This window comes from Tachyglossus aculeatus, chromosome 23 (genome assembly GCF_015852505.1).
Source record: "Tachyglossus aculeatus isolate mTacAcu1 chromosome 23, mTacAcu1.pri, whole genome shotgun sequence".
NCBI lineage: Eukaryota > Metazoa > Chordata > Mammalia > Monotremata > Tachyglossidae > Tachyglossus > Tachyglossus aculeatus.
This window is the reverse complement of record NC_052088.1, coordinates 3702827-3722273: the sequence shown is the minus strand read 5'-3', so window position 1 is coordinate 3722273 and position 19447 is coordinate 3702827. Positions and strand designations below refer to the sequence as shown.

Below are 19447 nucleotides of genomic sequence, written 5' to 3'. Positions count from 1 at the left end.
CTCCCCGCCCGGCCCCGCCCGCGCGCCCGCGCGCGTGTTCGGCTCCTTCGGCGCGTGCGCGCGTTCTGTCTGTCGCTCGCCGGCTCGCTCGGGGTGTCTGTGCGCGCGTCCGCCGCGCCCGCGCCCCCGCCCGCCCGCCCGGGCACGGGGCTGGCGCTGGTCGGGGTCGCGCGCCCCGTGCCCGGCGCCCGCTCGGCCCCGCGCTGTCAGCCGCCGCCCGGCCCGGCCCGGCCCGGCCCGCCCTGCGCTCGCCCCCAGGCAGCGGCGCCCCAGGCTCCGTTAAACGGCGGCGGCGGCGGTTCCTGCTTCCGCCCCTTCCTCCGCTCCGGGCCGGGAGCAGCATCCTCCGGACGCGCCCGCAGCCTCCCTCCCTCCGACGGGTAAGGGGGCGGCGGCGCGCGCGGGCATGCATGCATGCAGCTGGACGGGCATGCATACGTCTGGGGGTGCACGCCTGCATATGTGCGTGGGGGCAAGGGTGCAGGGGAGGCCCGGCCCCCCACCCCCACCCCCGGGGCCTGCCGCCGCTGCTCCGGAAGGAGTGGGGACGGGGCCCGGTGCAGCTGGTCTCGTCGGCATCCCTGCAGAGCGTGTGTGTGAGTGTGCATTGGTCTGTATATGTGTCCGGGGGCGCGCGGGAGTGAGCCAGACGATGCCCGGGGAGAGAGAGAGAGTGTGTGTGTGTGTGTGTGTGTGTATGGGGGGTGGGGGGCGGTCCTAGCCGGCCGGGCAGTTCGGTGGCATCGCCCTTTCTACGGGCAAGGGGTGGGCGCTTGGAAGGACCTGCAGTCCGTGCATCCCTCCACCCATCCGTGCATCCCTCCATCCGTGCACCCTTCCATCCCTTCACCCTTCCATCCGTGCACCCCTCCATCCTTGTACCCCTCCATCCGTGCACCCTTCCATCCCTTCACCCTTCCATCCATGCACCCCTCCATCCGTGCACCCTTCCATCCCTTCACCCTTCCATCCATGCACCCCTCCATCCGTGCATCCCTTTCCACCCGTGCATCCCTCCTTCCATCCGTGCCTCTCTCCCTCCATCCGTGCAGCGTTGCTCAGTGGAAAGAGCACGGGCCTGGGAGTGAGAAGACCATGGGTTCTAATCCCGACTCTGCCACTTGCCCGCTGTGTGACTTTGGGCCAGTCACTTAACTTCTCTGGGCCTCAATTACCTCATCTGTAAAATGGGGATTAAGACTGTGAGCCCCACGTGGGACAACCTTATACCCTCCCCAGCGCTTAGAAGTGTTTGGCACATAGTAAGCGCTTAATAAATGCCATTATTATTATTATTATCATCCCTCTCTCCATCCGTGCATCTCTCCACCCATGGGATGCAAGGCCTGCCCCCTTTCTGCCCGCTGCTAAGGGCGGCTGACTCCGGGCACAATGAGCGTTGGCCAAAGGTGAGAGGCTGGGGGGTAGTGTCCAGTGTTCCCGCCGACCCCCCCTTATAATAATAATAATGATATTTGTTAAAAGCTTATTATGTGCAAAGCACTGTTCTAAGCGCTGGGGAGGATACAAGGTGATCAGGTTGCCCCACGTGGGGCTTAAAGTCTTAATCCCCGTTTTACAGATGAGAGAACTGAAGCTCAGAGAAGTGAAGTGGTTTGCCCCAGGTGACACAGCAGACATGTGGGGGAGGCGGGATTAGAACTCATGACCTCTGACACCCAAGCCCGTGCTCTTTCCACCGAGCCACGCCTTATCCGTCTTAAAACGGTGCCCCCCCCCCGGATTCGGGGAGAGAGGCTGGGGAGGCCTGGGATGCGGCTTCTAATTCAGAACGGTGGAGGGGAGCCACGGTTTCCTTAGAAACCGTCAAAACCCAAAGCTAACGATTTAAGGTGTCCCCAGGACAACCCCCATCCCAACTTTCGCACCTATTGGGTCTTTATTAGTAACAATAACAATCATGCTGGTGGCCTTTGTTAATCACGTCCTATGTGCGAAGCACTGCTGTAAGCACTGGGATAATAATAATGGTATTTGTTAAGCGCTTACCATGTGCCAAGCACTGTTCCAAGCCTTGGGGTGGATACAGGGTAATCAGGTTGTCTCACGTGGGGCTCACAGCTCAGAACAGTGCTTGACACAGTAAGGGCTTAAAAATACCGTTATTATTATTAATAAGCCCCATTTGGCAGATGAGGCAACTGAAGCACACAGAAGTGAAGTGGCTTGCCCAAGGTCACACAGCAGACAAGTGGCCGAGCTGGGATTAGAACCCACGTCCTCCGACTCATTCATTCATTCATTCAATCGTATTTATTGAGCGCTTACTGTGTGCAGAGCACTGTACTAAGCACTTGGGACTCCCAAGCCTGGGCTTTTTGCCACTCAGCCCCTTTGGCTCAATTCTGTTGCGACTCTTCTTGAAACTGTAGTTTCGAGTTAATAAAGATCTGCCCGCTAACTTACTGATAAATAATAATAATGGTATTTAAGTGCTTACTATGTGCCGAGCATTGTTCTAAGCGCTGCTTGTGTGGGATGATTTCATGCAGTGTGGATTCATGATTTTAAGTGCATAATGATGAAAATTTGTGGCTCGAATTACACATCCCACTGGGCAGGAATCGTCTCTATTGCTGAATTGAACTTTCCAAGTGCTTAGTACAGTGCTCTGATACACAGTAAGCACTCAATCAATACGATGGAATGATTGAATGAATATTTGCATGATTCGTGTTTTGGTAGTGAGACTTGATTGGTTTCTGTGTTTAAAGCAGTTTTTTCTGGATCCTTGAATCAATCGAGTTGAGTAGTGCATCCTTAAATAGTCATTGTATTTGTTAATCACCTACTGTGTGCAGAACTCTTGTCCTAGGCGCTGGGAAAGTACACAGAGGTGTGAATTAAACACTGCTGCTCTGTTGCAGTGCAACTCCTAGTTCTTTCCTGGGGAAAAAAAACCCCAAAACAAAAACAAGCCAGAGATAGTTTTCCCATCTGAGTGAACACTGCCAGGCCATGTTTAATAAGGGGGCAAAAAAACGTTGTGGTGACATTAAAAATCTTCAACTGAAAAAATACTCTGTTACTGGAAAGCTCCATGTACTGCTAACTTTGTGCTCTCTAGTGCTTATGACGAAAGGATTTTTAATTATTGTATTTGTTTTGAGCTATCCAGTAGAGTTAGATGGTAATCTAAAATTGAGAGATGAATCATACAGGTTTAGTATCCGCGGAACCCCCGGCAATTGAAATGGAAAAGGCCTCCCAAAATATTGACAGTCAATTTAAAGGTACTGCCGTTTTATTTTATACCTTAAATTGTGAATTCTGCCAGAGTGAGAGACTTAAATGCTGGAAAGAAACTTGATGGAGAGAATGTTGTTTTTTTTTTTATCAGATAGAAAATTAGTAAACAAAAGCAGAGAGTAATGCAGAATGTGTAAGTTTTTCTTTCATTCTATAAGTGTGATATGGTTTTTAAAAGTAATTACCGGGAAATTAGATGCACAGCAGTAAAATTTAACCCAGATCCCTATTTTAAATTTAGTTTATTTCTCATCCATTGAATGACATTGCCTGCATGAGTGTTTTAGATGGAGAACATTTCAAATGCACTAAAAATAATCCTTCCTTGAGAGCAATTTGAATTTAAACCCACAGTTTTAGATTCTCTTACCTGATAGCTCTCTGAAAAGTGTGAAACTTGAGTATTTAAGCCATAGTTGTATAATTTATTTTTTAAATGCGGTTACAACATCGGTAGGCTTAACTGGAGGGGGAGCTAGTGACAAAGCAGAGTATTGCTTAATTTGTGCCAGAACTTTTAACAGTCTTTAAACCAGATTTCCCTGTGACTGGGGTAAGCATCACTAGTACTAAAGGGGAGGGGAAGAAATCGTATGTGTGTTTATATATAACTATATATTTGTGGCTATCGATTACACTACATTGTGTGTAGTGTAGGATTGACATTTTTAATGCTTTAAAAAGTAGAGGCTGTCAATAATTGCCTTAAGCATTTTGCTCCTCATTTAAAATATCTTTCTGTGGCTGCATTGCCCAGAACTGAGTGTGAGATATAATTTTTGTCAAGCTAGGTTACTTATATGGTGCAGAGTAGTAAGAAGAGTTGGGTGGGAGAAAGATACAGTTCCACCTAGTTTTTTGTACACCTTCTAAATTCCATTTCTTTAAAATAGTCCAGTTGGCAGCGTCCACAGCTCAGTGAAGCCACACCCAATGCAGGGGACTGAGCACGTTTGCTCTCAGGTACTGTGATTTTTTTTTTTTTGTTTAGTTTTGTTTTTTTAATAAGGATCTGGGACTCTTTTGCCATTGGGGAGTAGGAATCCCAAGGTCACTTTCCAAGTGCTGCCTCTTGCAGTGTACCCCAGTGAGTTGCCAAGTGGCCCACTGAAGTGGCCTGGTTCCTTTGAACTTGAAGCAGTGTTTTTGTTTTTTTGCAGCCTATTTGTATTTAGATTTGTGGTCTGTAATCAATTAAGTAAGCTAGTTGTGGGCAGGGCAGGGAATGTGTCTGTTTCTTGTTGTATTGTACTTTCCCAAGCATTTGCTTAGTACAGTGCTCTGTGCACAGCAAGCGCTCAGTAAATATTATTGAAAGAATGAATCTTAATTTATTCTCTGTCACAGCTCATATTTTCTAAATCAGTACCTACATGCTGATGTTTATATCAAAATTTCCAAGTGTTCTCTATGCACTTTGAAACACCGGAACAATGGTGAGTGTTCTCAATCTGTAAGTGCGGTTCTTGGACTATTACTCAAGTGAAAAACTTTTTTTCTTAAAGGTGTAAACAGCATAGTGGGAGACAGAATAGTGAGGAATGTCAATTTGTGAAGTTTTGTCTCATAAAGTAAACACTTGCATAAAACTTGCTAGACACTGTATGTCTCATATTTTATGTGGTTTTAGACTAGCCAATTTTGTTCAGAGTTTTACTTTAACATTAATTTCCTCATCAACTTCTTAGTGAGTAGTGAATTTGTATTAACTATTGAGTTGTGAGCAGGGAATGAGTGTACCAACTCTATTGCATTATACTCTCCCAAGCACTTACTACAGCGCTCTGCATAGAGTAAGTTCTCAATAAATGCCTTTGACTGTTTATATGTGCCTAGTGGTTATTACAAGGATCACAGAAAATATTCCTCAACTTCAGTCTACAATCTGTAGCAGCCACCGTAAAAACAAAATTCTTTCCAAATTAAACACTAGGGTTCTTTCTCGGTTTAAAACACAATGAAACAATCATTAGGGTTGGAAATTCTGAAAGAAAAATGTCATCTTCTTCCTACTATTCTGGTCCCCTGGTGCTCAAGGGTCCAGTCTTGCCATGGTAAATAGCAGTTCAGTACTTCCAGTAACTGGAGAAGCAATATTTAGTTTCTTCTGGCTCTTTAGCTGAAGGTTTTCGGGTCCAGGTTCACTGTAGAATTGTGTGTGTGTGCGTGTGTGTGCGTGCTCAGGCACTGATGACTTGTGTTATAATTTTTTATGATATTTAAGCACTTATATATTAGGCACTTAAGTGCTGGGATAGATCCAAAATTATCAGGTTGGACACTGTCTGTGGTCCACATGGGGTTCACAGTCTTTGAGCAGGAGGAGTATTCAATCTCTTATTTTACTGATGTGGTAACTGAGGCACAGAAGTTTAAGTGACTTGCTGAAGATCACAAAACAGGAAAAAGGTGGAATCAGGGGTAGAACCCAGGTCCTCTGACTCCCAGTTCTGAGCTCTTTCCAGTAGACCATGCTGTTTCTTTAACGAGCTAAACTTTGGTTTGAACCTGACACTCAAGAGTGAAGGAGTGTAAGCACTTTGTCTAATATATTGTTGCCCTTTGTCCATGAAGAAATGCCGCCGATGGTGAAGTTCACACACATGGCCGAGGTGTGAGGGGTGATCCCACCATTAATAGGGGATGCGCTTGAGTTGTGTTGTTTAAGTGTTAATGCTTTGTGCGGGGTCCCTCACGCTCTCTCATAGGAGGAACAGCATGGCTTAGTGGAAGGAGCATGGTCTTGGGAGTCAGAGGTTGTGGGTTCTAATCCCGGCTCTGCCACTTGTCAGTTGTGTGACTTTGAGCAAGTCACTTCACTTCTCTGGGCCTCAGTGACTTCATCTGTATAATGGAGATCAAAACTGTGAGCCCCGAATGGGACAACCTGATTATTACCTTGTATATATCCCCAGTGCTTAGAACAGGCCTTGGCGCATACTAAGTGCCGAACAAATACTATCTTTATTATTGTTATTATTATCCTATTCCCCTGAAGCCAGCAGCATGCAACGCAAAATGGTCAGTAGTGTGTGAATGCAGCTGGTGACCCTGGGAAAGAATACCTCTAAGCAGCAGATTCTGCTGTGCCCTCCTCAGGCTTTTAATTACATTGTTTTGTGAGAAACTTTCATCCAGGGTACCACGGTTGCTGGGATTTCCACTGAGTAACCAAAGAGCTAGTTGCTGGGATTTCCACTGAGTTACCAAAGGGCTTTCTGAGCCTGGGGAGCCCAATTTATCTCTATGGGCCGCACTTACTGCAGACACTGCTGTGACCCTACTCGGACTGCATGAAGTGTTGGAGACCAAAGTGGGTCGGATGTGTGATTGCCAGATATCTACTATGAAGAACTGTAATGGAAGATAATAAAATATGGGGCGCGAACTGCTCATGCTACCCCAGGTTGGGGGGAGGCTAAGGAGAGGAGATTAAGCGTCCCCAGAAGTCTCAATTTCTAGACCAAGCCAATGGAAGGACACAGCCATTGAAGACAAAGCCATAAACCTGTCTTGGCTGCCTTTTCACAGCTTGGAACTGGGTCTGGCAGGAGATAATAGTAGGTGGGGAACCATGATGGACTGACAGTGCCTGTAGTGGCAGCTGAAAAGTAGGCTTCCCAGGAGCTTCGGGAAAGACAGGTCCGAAGCTGATGGCAATCCTTGTTCTGCCTCTGAGAACTGTCTCCTTGGCTCCTGTTGAGTGGAATTCCCCTGACTCCTCAGTGACTCTTCCCCAAAACCTGTTTAGTTTCTTAAATCATGCCCAGGAGTTCAGATAACCAACTAACATCCTCACTGTGTAAATATCATCGAAGGATTGAGGTAGATAATTGCTTTCTTTAGATCCTTAAAATCCCTTTCCTATATTTAAGTATGATTTCTAATTGCAGAATAATTTTGTGGTGTGTAAACATTGCTCCAGGCAGTTTTTTTATAGTGCTTTTTATGGTGCCAAGCACTATACTAAGCCCTAGGGTAGAAACAAAATAATCAGGCTGGACACAGTCCCTGCTCACATGGGGTTCACAGTCTAAGTTGGAGAGAGGAAGATTTAACTTCCATTTTACAGTCACAGAGAAGCCAAGTGACTTGCCCAAGGTCACACAGCAGGCAAGTGGCAAAGCTGGGATTAGAAACCAGGTCCTCAACATTTTGAGTTGAGTACAAAAACTTACGAGCTCATAACTTTCTCATTCTAATCATAGGAAATGAAGTGCAATAAACCTGTTTTTTTACTGGCATAAAAACGTTTTGGTTTCCGGTGAGTATTTATCATCACCGTTGACAGGTAGCATTTGTGTATATGTGCATATCTAGATATAGTATGCATGTATAGTATATATGCACTTATGATCAGATAAATATCTTCCTCCAAATATTTGTTGCATTTTTAAGACAGTTTTAAAACAACCTATGATATACAGAGTACCCCCAATAAGTAATTGCCAGGATGTAAAGGTACTTTTTCACTCCTTTCAATTAACTACTGTATTACTCTTAAGACTGGCTTGTGGAAGGAGCAATGCTCAGGGAGCCAGGACATCTGGGTTCTGGTGCCAGTTTTGCCTCCTGGGGCTATGGAATTAGTGGTGAGTATTTCTGACTGAAGGACTGCCTGGGATATTGCATGAGGTGAACAGGCCCAGCAGAAATCCTGCAAAATAAATGACTAACGTGGCTGACAAAGGGGCCACAGCAGTGACTAAGGTCTGCCAGAACAGAGCGCCACGGCGTAGCATCAGCACAGAGCTGAGTTCTTGAGTGTTCAAGTGGCCCTCGTCTGTTAAAACCTTTCACTCACCGTGCTCAACATGCTTACGGCCTTGTCCACCTTGCTCGTTGGTCCTCTTGGCCCAGCTGGCCTGTGACTGATGGGGAAAAGGGTACAAATGGCATGGTGCCAACCACAGACTGGTACCATAATCACTTCATCTATCTTCTTCATCTAGAGAAGCAGCGTGGCTCAGTGGAAGGAGCCCGGGCTTTGGAGTCAGAGGTCATGGGTTCAAATTCCGACTTCACCAGTTGTCAGCTGTGTGACTTTGGGCAAGTCCCTTAACTTCTCTGGGCCTCAGTTACCTCATCTGTAAAATGGGAATGAAGACTGCGAGCCCCCTCCCCCCCCCCGGGACAACCTTGTAACCCCCCCGTGCTTAGAATAGTGCTTTGCACATAGTAAGCACTTAATAAATGCCATCATTATTATTATTATCTGTCCTCCTCCTCGTCCATCTGTTCTTCCCTTCCAGAGATGCCACTGGTAAGGCAGTGAACAGGTGAAGGAGGGTCCCTGGGAAGTGCATTCCTCTGGACCCTTCTGCCCACCTCAGTTTGCCCTGTCCTTTTTCTCCCTTTGCTGCTGGCTTATACCTCTGTGATGGAAATCATTTCCTGGGCAACAGTCAACACTGTTATCCCTATTATTATTATTGAAGTGATGTTCGAAGGGGAATAGAGAGGCAGCAAGCCTCGTTTCTGGCAGAATCAGTCTTTTGCTTCTGCCCTACCTCCACTCCAGTCTTGTCTCCAAATGGTGTTAGTGAGCCCATTATTTTAAGACCATGAATTATGCAAAGAATTTTAATTTTGTATTTATCCTCTGAGGTATCCTAGTGGCCTTTCAAAAGGGCATTTTGTTCTCTGCGCTCAAGAAAAATAAACTGAAGTTTAGTGTACTGGGATGAAGAGAAATTTCCAAAAAAAGCAGGCCTCTAGAGAAGGTGCCTTCTGGTTCCCCGTGGTACAAATCTGTAGACTAACTGGGAGCATACGGTTTGCTCTCTGTTTTGATTGTCTCCCTGCTTATTATCTTCTCTCTGAAAGGAAAATAATACTGTAGCCATTTAGGATTTAGTATTTTCAAGTATCCAGATTCCTTGGCTTGTCCTTGAAGCAAATATATATCCAGTGCGATTATAAAGCTCTATTGTATCATACTTTCCGAGACTTGCATGAACAAGTGAGTCTCTCAGTTTGTATCATTCTCTCTTCAGGATTGAAACGTGGTTTTACAATAGTTATTGTTTTGATGAATGGCCATTTCATTTAATCAGTGGGTCTAATATGAGCAACCTATTTGATAGCGTCACAAGGGCTTAAAAATGCAGCAAAATAACTAAAAGCACCGCTTTCCCCCCTCAATTTCCGTCAGAGTTAAGACACTAAAGATAAAGTTCTATTTTAATTACATTGGAGATTTTCTATGTTTTCGTGACCATCCTATTTATCATCATCATCAATCATATTTATTGAGCGCTCACTATGTGCAGAGCACTGTACTAAGCACTTGGGAAGTACAAATTGGCAACATATAGAGACAGTCCCTACCCATCAGTGGGCTCACAGTCTAAAAGGGGGAGACAGAGAACAAAACCAAACATACTAACAAAATAAAATAAATAAAATAGATATGTACAAGTAAAATAAATAAATAAATAAATAGAGTAATAAATATGTACAAACATATATACATGTATACAGGTGCTGTGGGGAAGGGAAGGAGGTAACATGGGGGGATGGAGAGGGGGACGAGGGGGAGAGGAAGGAAGGGGCTCAGTCTGGGAAGGCCTCCTGGAGGAGGTGAGCTCTCAGCAGGGCCTTGAAGGGAGGAAGAGAGCTAGCTTGGCGGATGGGCAGAGAGAGGGCATTCCAGGCCCGGGGGATGACGTGGGCCGGGGGTCGATGGCGGGACAGGCGAGAAAGAGGTACGGTGAGGAGATTAGCGGCAGAGGAGCGGAGGGTGCGGGCTGGGCTGTAGAAGGAGAGAAGGGAGGTGAGGTAGGAGGGGGCGAGGTGATGGACAGCCTTGAAGCCCAGGGTGGGGTGTGCTGGAATAACAGGTAGGTATAGCATGGTCATTGATGGCACTAAGGCATTCTGTAAAGAGGCAGTTGTAGCCTTGTGGAAAGAGGACCTGGGTTCTAATCGTGGCTCTGCTACTTGCCTGCTGGGTAACCTTGAGCAAGTCACTTCACTTCTCAGGCTTCAGTTTCCTCATCTTTAAAATGGGGATTCAAGGCCTGTTCTCCCTCCCTGTAGATTTGAGTCCCATGTGGGACAGCGACTGGCCAATCTAATTATCTCTGTATCCCCAGTAGTTAGTATAATGCTTGACACAGAGAAAGTGCGTAATACATACCACAGTTATAAGGTGGAGGAAAAAGGCAGGGCATTTTGCAGTGGTCTGTGGATTCTGAAGGTTGAGTTCTTGATTTGGTTTTCTATTTGCTGCATTATGCTGTTGAGTGTCAGACCTATGAAATGAGGGGGCCTTAAATGCTTCCGGTTCATTTGGAAAATGTAGTTCCTGAGCAGGGTTTAGTCCAGTGGGGATTTTAATGGACAGGATTCCCCAAAACTAGGTGTAATGATGTTTTAACTGTCCTCACTGAGCTCAGTGTGATTCCCCCCACAGGTACCAAGTACACTGGCAAGCTGATTCATCATTCAAGTGGAAGGCTAGGGCTAGTTCTTTGAAGAGTGGGCAAGCACCTTGTAACTCTACAGTAACTGGGGTTCCTTAGCATGATGCAGGGATCCCTTGAGCAGTGTCTTTGGCTATTCCAGGGTATTTCTTCTTTCCATAACTTGATTTTGACACTGAAGAAGAAAGGATCTTAGAGAAGAAGTATGGCCTAGTGGAAAGAACCATGGTTTTGTTCTCTGTCTCCCCGTTCTAGACTGTGAGCCCACTGTTAGGTAGGGACTGTCTCTATATGTTGCCAACTTGTACTTCCCAAGCGCTTAGTACAGTGCTGTGCACACAGTAAGCCGTCAATAAATACGATTGATTGATTGAGACGGAGCATCTGGGTTCTAATCCTAGCTTGGCCACTTTGCTGTGTGACCTTGGGCAAGTCAGTTAACTTCTCTGTGCCTCAGTCTCTAAAATGGGGAATAAATCCTCCTCTCTCTGATTTAGACTGGGGACAAGGGACAGGGACTGTGTCCAACCTATCTTATGTCTATCTACCCCAGGGCTTAGAACAGTGCTGACACATTGTCAGCACTTAACCCCTTTTTCCTCTCCTCCTCCCCATCCCCCCTGCCCTACCTCCTTCCCCTCCCCACAACACTTGTATATATTTGTACAGATTTATTACTCTATTTATTTTACTTGTACATATTTACTGTTCTATTTATTTTCTTAATGATGTGCATATAGCTTATGATTCTACTTGTTCTGATGATTTTGACACCTGTCTACCTGTTTTGTTTTGTTGTCTCTCCCCCTTCTAGACTGTGAGCCCATTGTTGGGTAGGGACCGTCTCTATATGTTACCCACTTGTACTTCCCAAGTGCTTAGTACAGTGCTGCACACAGTAAGCGCTCAATAAATACGATTGAATGAGTGAATGAATTACCTTAACATACCATCAAAAATGTGCTCATTTTGTGTCTTTTCTTAAATCTAATCACTTCGTATAACTAGTAACTTGAAACTTACTTGAGACTAATCAATCTGTGGTATTTATTGGGCATTTACTATGTATAAGCAGAGTTGGCAGACATGTTTCCTGCCCACAGTGAGCTTACAGTTTTTAAAGGGTTAAATCTAAATCAGAGATCCTGCCTGCCTGTTTGAATGATTTAGATGAGTTGTCTCCTACTGTAATTTCCTCAGCGGGCTAGCAATTCTATAATCTTCTTTTCTTTTTCTTGGCAGGTATGTTAACTTTTTCCTAAGCCCCTGCTGCGGGGTGGCAGTAAGACTCATGAAAACAAGCAGAACAAGTTTGCTGTGGGCAGACTTCTTTCCAAGACCCTGCTGCTCTTCTCTCCATTTGTCTATAATGTACGATGCAAAGGCATACACACATCTCCCCTATTTAAAAAAAAAAAGGCTCTTCAGTCCCCTCCAGTTATCGCCCCATCTCCCTCCTCCCAGTTTGATCCAAACTCCTAGAATTGGTTGTACTTATCACTCCCCTAATTTGCTCTCTATCTACTCCCTTTACAACCCCCTTGAGGTCTGGCTTTCGACTCATTGGTTCCATTGAGACCGCTCTCAGACCGCTCTCTCCATCACCTAAGACCTCCTTATAGGCCACTTGAGAGGGATTTACTTGGCTTTGCTCCATTTTGCACTTGGATTTGCACCCTTTGTTTACCCCTTCCTTAACCCCACAACACTCAACGTTTGTAACCTTAATTTATTCATATTAATGTTTCCCTTCCCCTCTAAACTAAAGGCTCATTGTGAGCAGGGAACGTGCCTACCTACTCTGTTATATTGTATTCTCCCAAGTGCTTAATACAGTCCTCTGCACACAGCAAGTGCTCAATAAATGTGATTGATTAATGGACTTAACTCCATCCCGATCATCCTTGGTCTCTCCACTGCTTTTGACATCGTGGACCACTTCCTCCTCCTCGAAGAATTCTAAGGTCTCACCTTTGCTGAAATAGTACTGTCCTAGCTCTCCTTCTAGCCCTCTGATTTATCCTCTGTTTTATTCATGGGTTCAGTCGATCAGTGCTGTTTATTGAATGCATGCTGTGTTGGTAGACATCCCTGCCCACAAGAATCTCATAGTCTAGAAAGGGGGGAAAGACACTGAAATAAATATAGAGGACGTGGCAGAGAATAAGGATATGTACATAAGTGGTGTAGGCCCGAGGGTAAATTGGCGATCAGATGCCTAAAGGGTACAAATCTAAGTGCATAGGCAATGCAAAAGAGAGAGCCTGTGGGCAAAATGAGGGGTTACTTGAGGGAGGCCTCTTGGAGGAGATGTGTTATTAGGATGGCTTGGATGGAGGGGAGAGTAGTGGCCTGTTAGATATGAGAAGCAGCGTGGCTTAGTGGAAAAGAGCATGGGCTTTGGAGTCAGAGGTCATGGGTTCAAATCCTGGCTCCACCAAATGTCAGCTCTGTGACTTTGGGCAAGTCACTTAACTTCTCTGTGCCTCAATGACCTCATCTGTAAAATGGGGATTAAGACTGTGAGCCCCACCGTGGGACAACCTGATCACCTTATAACCTCCCCAGCGCTTAGAACAGTGCTTTGCATGTAGTAAGTGCTTAATAAATGTCATCATTATTATTATTATTATTATTGTGAAGGGGGGCGAGTTCTAGGCTAGAGGGAGGACATAAGCAAGGGGTTGGCTGCAAGAGAGATGAGACTGAGGTACATTATGAGAAGTGAAATGTGCAAGTTGGGTTGTTTTAGGTGATCACTGAAGTAAGGTAGGAAGAGAAAGCTGATTGAGTGTTTTAAAACTGGCGATAAGGAGTTCCTGGTGGATGTGGATGGGCAATCCCTGGAGGATTTAGAGTAGTAGAGAGGCACGGGCTGACCTTTTTGGAGGGGAAAATGACCTGGGTAGCAAAGTGAAGTAAAATCTGGGGTGGGGACAGATAGGAGGGAGGGAGATAAGATTGACTGTGGGTTGAAAGAGAGGTATGAGTCAAGGATGATGCCAAGCTCATGGGCCTGTGAGACAGGAGGATGGTGAGGTTGACTGCAGTGATGGGAAAGTCAGTGGGAGGACTGAGTTTTGGTGGAAAAATGAGGATTCTTATTTTTGTCTTTCATCTTGTGGGTGGCCCATAAGGCTCTAGTCTAGATCTCTTTCTCCTCTCGCTTTACATTTGCGCTCTCAGGGAACTCATCTGCTCACACGGCTTCAGTTGCCATCACTGAGAATAATTCTCAGATCCACTTCTCTAGCTCTGACCTCTTATCTGACTTGCAATCCTGCACCTCCTCATGCTTCCTGACATCTCCACGTGGATGTCCAAGCCTAACATTGCACCTCAGACCCAAAACGTCAAAAGCCGTGTTCCTTATTTTAAATAATAATAATAATAATGACATTTATTAAGCGCTTGCTACGTGCAAAGCACTGTTCTAAGTGCTGGAGAGGTTACAAGGTGATCAGGTTGTCCCACAGGGGGCTCACAGTCTTCATCCCCATTTTACAGATAAGGGATCTGAGGCCTAGAGAAGTTAAGTGACTTGCCCAAAGTCACACAGCTGACAATTGGCGGAGCCGGAATTTGAACCCTGTGACCTCTGACTCCAAAGCCCGTGCCCTTTCTATTGAGCCATGCTGCTTCTCTAAGCCCACTCCCCAGCCTGATTTTTTTTCCCATCTGAGTTAATGACACCACCATATTCCCCATCCCAGAAGCCCGCAATCTTGGTGTCATCCTCAACTTTTCACTACCTGTCATATTCAGTTTACTACCAAATCTTGCCTTTTTTCCTGTCTAGTATTTCCCAATCCGCCCCTTCTCCTTCACCCAAACTGCTCCCACCCTTACTATATAGTCTTACCACAGCTAGACAGTTGACCTAGCCTGCTTAATGGTCTCCCAGCCTCTCTCATTCATTCATTCAATCGTATTTATTGAGCACTTACTGTGTGCAGAGCACTGTACTAAGTGCTTGGGAAGTACAAATTGGCAACGTATAGAGACGGTCCCTACCCAACAGCGGGCTCACAGTCTAGAAGGGGGAGACAGACAACAAAAGAAAACATTTTAACAAAATAAAATAAATAGAATAGTAAATATGTGCAAGTAAAATAGAGTAATAAATATGTATGAACATATATACAGGTGCTGTGGGGAGGGGAAGGAGGTAGGGCGGGGGGAGGGGCAGGGGAAGGACGGGGCTCAGTCTGGGAAGGCCTCCTGGAGGAGGTGAGCTCTCAGGAGGGCTTTGAAGGGAGGAAGAGAGCTAGCTTGGCGGATATGTGGAGGGAGGGCATTTCAGGCCAGGGGAAGGACGTGGGCCGGGTGTCGACTGTGGGACAGGCGAGAACGAGGCCCAATGAGGAGGTTAGCGGCAGAGGAGCAGAGGGTGCGGGCCGGGCTGTAGAAGGAAGGAAGGGAGGTGAGGTAGAAGGGGGCGAGGTGATGGAGAGCCTTGAAGCCGAGAGTGAGGAGTTTTTGCCTGATGCGTAGGTTGATTGGTAGCCACTGAGATTTTTGAGGAGGGGAGTAACATGCCCAAAGCGTTTCTGCACAAAGATGATCTGGGCAGCATCATGAAGTATAGATTGAAGTGGGGAGAGACAGAAGGATGGGAGATCAGAGAGGAGGCTGATGCAGTAATCCAGTTGGGATAGGATGAGAGATTGAGCCAGCAGGGTAGCGGTTTGGTTGGAGAGGAAAGGGCAGATCTTGGTGATGTTGCTTACTGTGTGCAGAGCACTGTACTAAAAGCTTGGGAAAGTACAGTACATGGGAATTAGCAGACACTTTCTCTTCCCAAAATGAGCTTACAATCTAGAGGGGGAGGCAGATATTAATATAAATGAATAATGTATTATTTAATTTAAAGATATGTACATAAGTGCTTTGGGGATGGTGTGAATATCAAAAGCCCAAAGGGCACAGATTGAAGCACAGAGATGACTGGAAAGGAGAGGAAGCCCAGGAGAAGAGGGCTTAATTGGAGAAGGCATCTTGGAGAAGTTGCGACCTTAATAATGCTTTTAAGGTGGAGAGAGTTGTGGAGAGAGTTGTGGTCAGGGGTATATGGAGGGGGAGAGAGTACCATACTAGCTGGGGGACGTGGTAAAGGGTTCCACGGTGAGATAGATGAAATTGGTGCACAATGGGAAAGCTGAAGCAGGTGTGCAGGTGTGCAGGCTGGACTGTAGTAGGAGATTAGTGAGGTGAAGTAAAGTGGGGCAAGATGATCGAATACTTTAAAGCCGATGTTAAAGAGTTTGTTTGATGCAGAATAATAATAATAATAATGGCATTTGTTAAGCGCTTACTATGTGCAGAGCACTGTTCTAAGCGCTGGGGGGGATACAAGGTGATCAAGTTGCCCTACTTGGAGCTCACAGTCTTAATCCCCATTTTGCAGATGAGGTAACTGAGGCTCAGAGAAGTGAAGTGACTTGCCCAAGGCCACACAGCAGACGTGGATGACTCGGGATTCGAACCTGTGACCTCTGACTCCAAAGCCCGTGCTCTTTCCACTGAGCCACGCTGCCTCTCTGAAGTGGATGGGCAACCGCTGGAGGTTCTCCATGAGTTCTAATCCTGACTCTGCCACTTGTCTGTTGTGTGACCTTGGGAAAGTCACTTGATTTCTTGGGGTCTTATTTCCTCATCTGGAAAATGGGGATTCAATACTGTTCTCCCTTCCCCTAAGACTGAGCCTCATGTGGGGCAGGAACAGTGTCTGACCTGATTATCTTGTATCTACCCCAGCACTTTGTGCAGCTTTTGTCATATAATGCATCACAAATAGCACAATTATTGTTATTATTAGCAAGACAAGATCACGATTAATCAAGCTGTGGAATGTAGTCAGTCTTCTGGCATAAAGGCTCTGCTTACTTTTACCCAGCTATGCTAGGTGAGATATTTGATGAGTGTGAGTGACATCAGGATTTCCAAACAACTGCTGGCGGGGGAGCTGAAATTAGGGAGCCGAAAGTAAGGACAGCCGGGGGGAGAATGGTTTTAAGGAAACAGGTAAACAAAGACTCAGACAATGCTACATTTTAGCTGAAAACCGAAGTTCAGTTACTGAGGAGCATGGTGTACTGTTGCTTTCAAGAAAGGAGTGTCTGTCTTTGCACAGAAACCTCCTAAGATAAGAGAGGCAAGGCAGTTAAGGAGAAAACAATGCCAGGCAAATATTAAATGTGATTGTTAACACAGGGGGCACCTTTTTGTGTGTGCAATATGTCTGGGTCTATGGGTCCCAAATGGTGTTCTCTCTCTCCCTCCCTCTCTCTCTCTCTCTCTCTCTCTCTCTCTCTCTCTCTCTCTCATATACACAAATTTCATCTTTACACTGAGTATTAAGGAAAAGACAGAAGAGCCACCTACATTCAGCTCATTCAGTTTAAAAACATATACAGAAAATAGTTATTGTGTTCCATAATTTCCTTTCACTTTTGATTTTGATATTTTGCATGACATTAAACACTTGAACGTATTTTTTAAATGGCTTCTTTGTTCAGTGCATTGTATTAAGACAGGAAGAAAATTAAATGGCTCCTGTGCCCGAGGTGCTTTCAGTTGAGTGGGAGAAATAAACACTATTACATGTCCCTCCAACATCTTTATGTTTGACAGAGGAAAAAAAAATGATAGTTTCATTGCCTGAGCAGCTATGCTAGCTTAAAGATGGTATTTAAGTTTGCACTCTCCAATCATTCCCATTGTGCCATGAATGTCAGGTGGAGGCATGGACCTTTAGTTGTCACCAAACCTATGCCAGGAACTCAGATTAAGATTTTGATCCACTTATTGGAGCATGTTGGACCTTGGGGCTCATTCATTCCCAGTGGACATCTGGGTGACATCAGCAGTCTGAGTCCAGGTAGTCTGGTAAGGGTAATCAATCAATCAGTCATATTTATTAAGTGCTTACTGTGTGCAGAGCACTGTTCTAAGTGCTTGTGAAAGTACAGTACAACAACATGGTAGACATGATCACTGACCACAGGGAGCTGAGAGTCTACAGGGGTAGACAGACATGCTACAACCTCAGTTCCTCCTCTTCATGAGTTCAACACAATGTTTCCTGACACCAAGCCACAGCAGTGTGGCTTAGTGGAAAGGGCTTGGGCTTGGAAGTCGGAGGATGTGGGTTCTAATCCCAGCTCTGTGTGACCTTGGAAAAGCCACTTAACTTCTCTGTTCCTCAGTTACTTCATTTGTAAAATGGGGATTAAGACTGTGAGCCCCAGGTGGGACAACCTGATTGCCTTGTATCTATTCCAGCACTTAGAACAGTGCTTGGCACATAGTAAGTGCTTAAGAAATACCATCATTATTATCATTATTATTATTATTATTTCCCAATCCCCTTTTGCTAGATTAAAGCAAACAAACAAAAACAGACAAGCTTCTTCTGTCAAATAGCAGGTCAGACCATTACAGGACTATTCATTATTTCAAACTGCGGTGGAGTCAGTCTGCTGAAGACAAGATTTCTGTGATTTCAGTATACCCGTTCTGAGAATATGTGTTTTCTTCTTTGTAATTTGTAGTGAAATTCAGCTAGCTTCAGTGATTAACAGGAGCCTTCAGGGTGCTCTAAGTAATTTATATGAGGCCAGGAAGTTCAACTAGAGTTCATACCTGAAGAGATATAGTTACCTAATTTGTCACCTATTGTCTAATGGGATTGGGCTCTTTTTCTTTGGGCAATCAGAGCAGTGAACCTTAATTTGTGGAAACAGTGAAGGTGTGTCAAGCCAGTTTCCTTTTTTGTAAATTCATGACTATCCATGGGATCTTGTGAAATACATTGTCCTGAATCTGCCGGTTTAAAGGGCATCATTACTGCAACATTTTGCCTCTCAATTCGAGGAAAGGTGATTGTCTCATCTTAAGGATGGAACAAATGCATCTTGCTGGCCTGTTTTCCTTATTATACTGTGACCTTTCAGTTTGCGCAACTCAAAAGACCAGATGCTTGGGGGAGAGACATTGCCCACCCACCACTCCTTCTTGGAAGGGTCCCGTCCTGTCCTGCTGGAATTGACTGATTGGCAGCACATGGCCTTAGTAGCTCTTCCACCATTTGAGCCCTGAGGCTGGTTGCCCACCTCCTAAGGCTGGTTGCCCACCTCCTAAGGCATCCAGGGGTCCTGCGCTATCCTGCTGGAAGTGGGCAGGAAGAAGCAGAAGAGGCAGTACACTCAACATGCAGATCTTTAGTAGACAGGCTGCTGGGGCTGTTGGACTCTGGACAGCCCCACCCGAGTGATAAGGCATCTAAAAAGCCACTCCTCTAGCCTTTATATTCAGCAGTTTATCTTGTTTCTTGCCTTGTTTCACTCTTTTCTTTATTTCAGTCTTGTGTGTCCTTTGCCAGTCCCATCCCCCCACTACTCTTAGACTGCGAACCCCATGTGAGCCAGCATCCTGTCTGAATTATTTATAGAGTGGTCTAGAGGATAGGGCATGGGGCTGTGGGAGTCAGAAGGTCCTGTGATCTAATCCTGGCTCCACGACTTGTCTGCTGTGTGACTTTGGCCAAGTCACTTCATTTCTCTGGGCCTCAGTTACCTCATTTGTAAAATAGGGATTAAGACTGTGAGTTCCATGAGGGTCAGGGACTGTGTCCAACTGGATTACTGCATCAGCCTCCTCTCTGATCTCCCGTCCTCCTGTCTCTCCCCACTTCAATCTATAATTCACACTGCTGCCCAGATCATCTCTGTGCAGAAACGCTCTGGGCA

General features: G+C 45.7%; 1 protein-coding gene across 3 annotated transcripts in view; it reads left to right on the top strand.

The window, feature by feature from the left end:
- Positions 1-278: 278 nt before the first annotated feature.
- The window catches only part of FUT8 (fucosyltransferase 8), a 392751-nt gene continuing 373582 nt past the window's right edge, over positions 279-19447 (top strand). For all 3 annotated transcript variants that reach the window (XM_038765688.1, XM_038765691.1, XM_038765685.1), the window contains exon 1: positions 279-380. The gene's annotated coding sequence lies outside the window, so the exon portion shown is untranslated. The remainder of the gene's footprint in view (positions 381-19447) is intronic.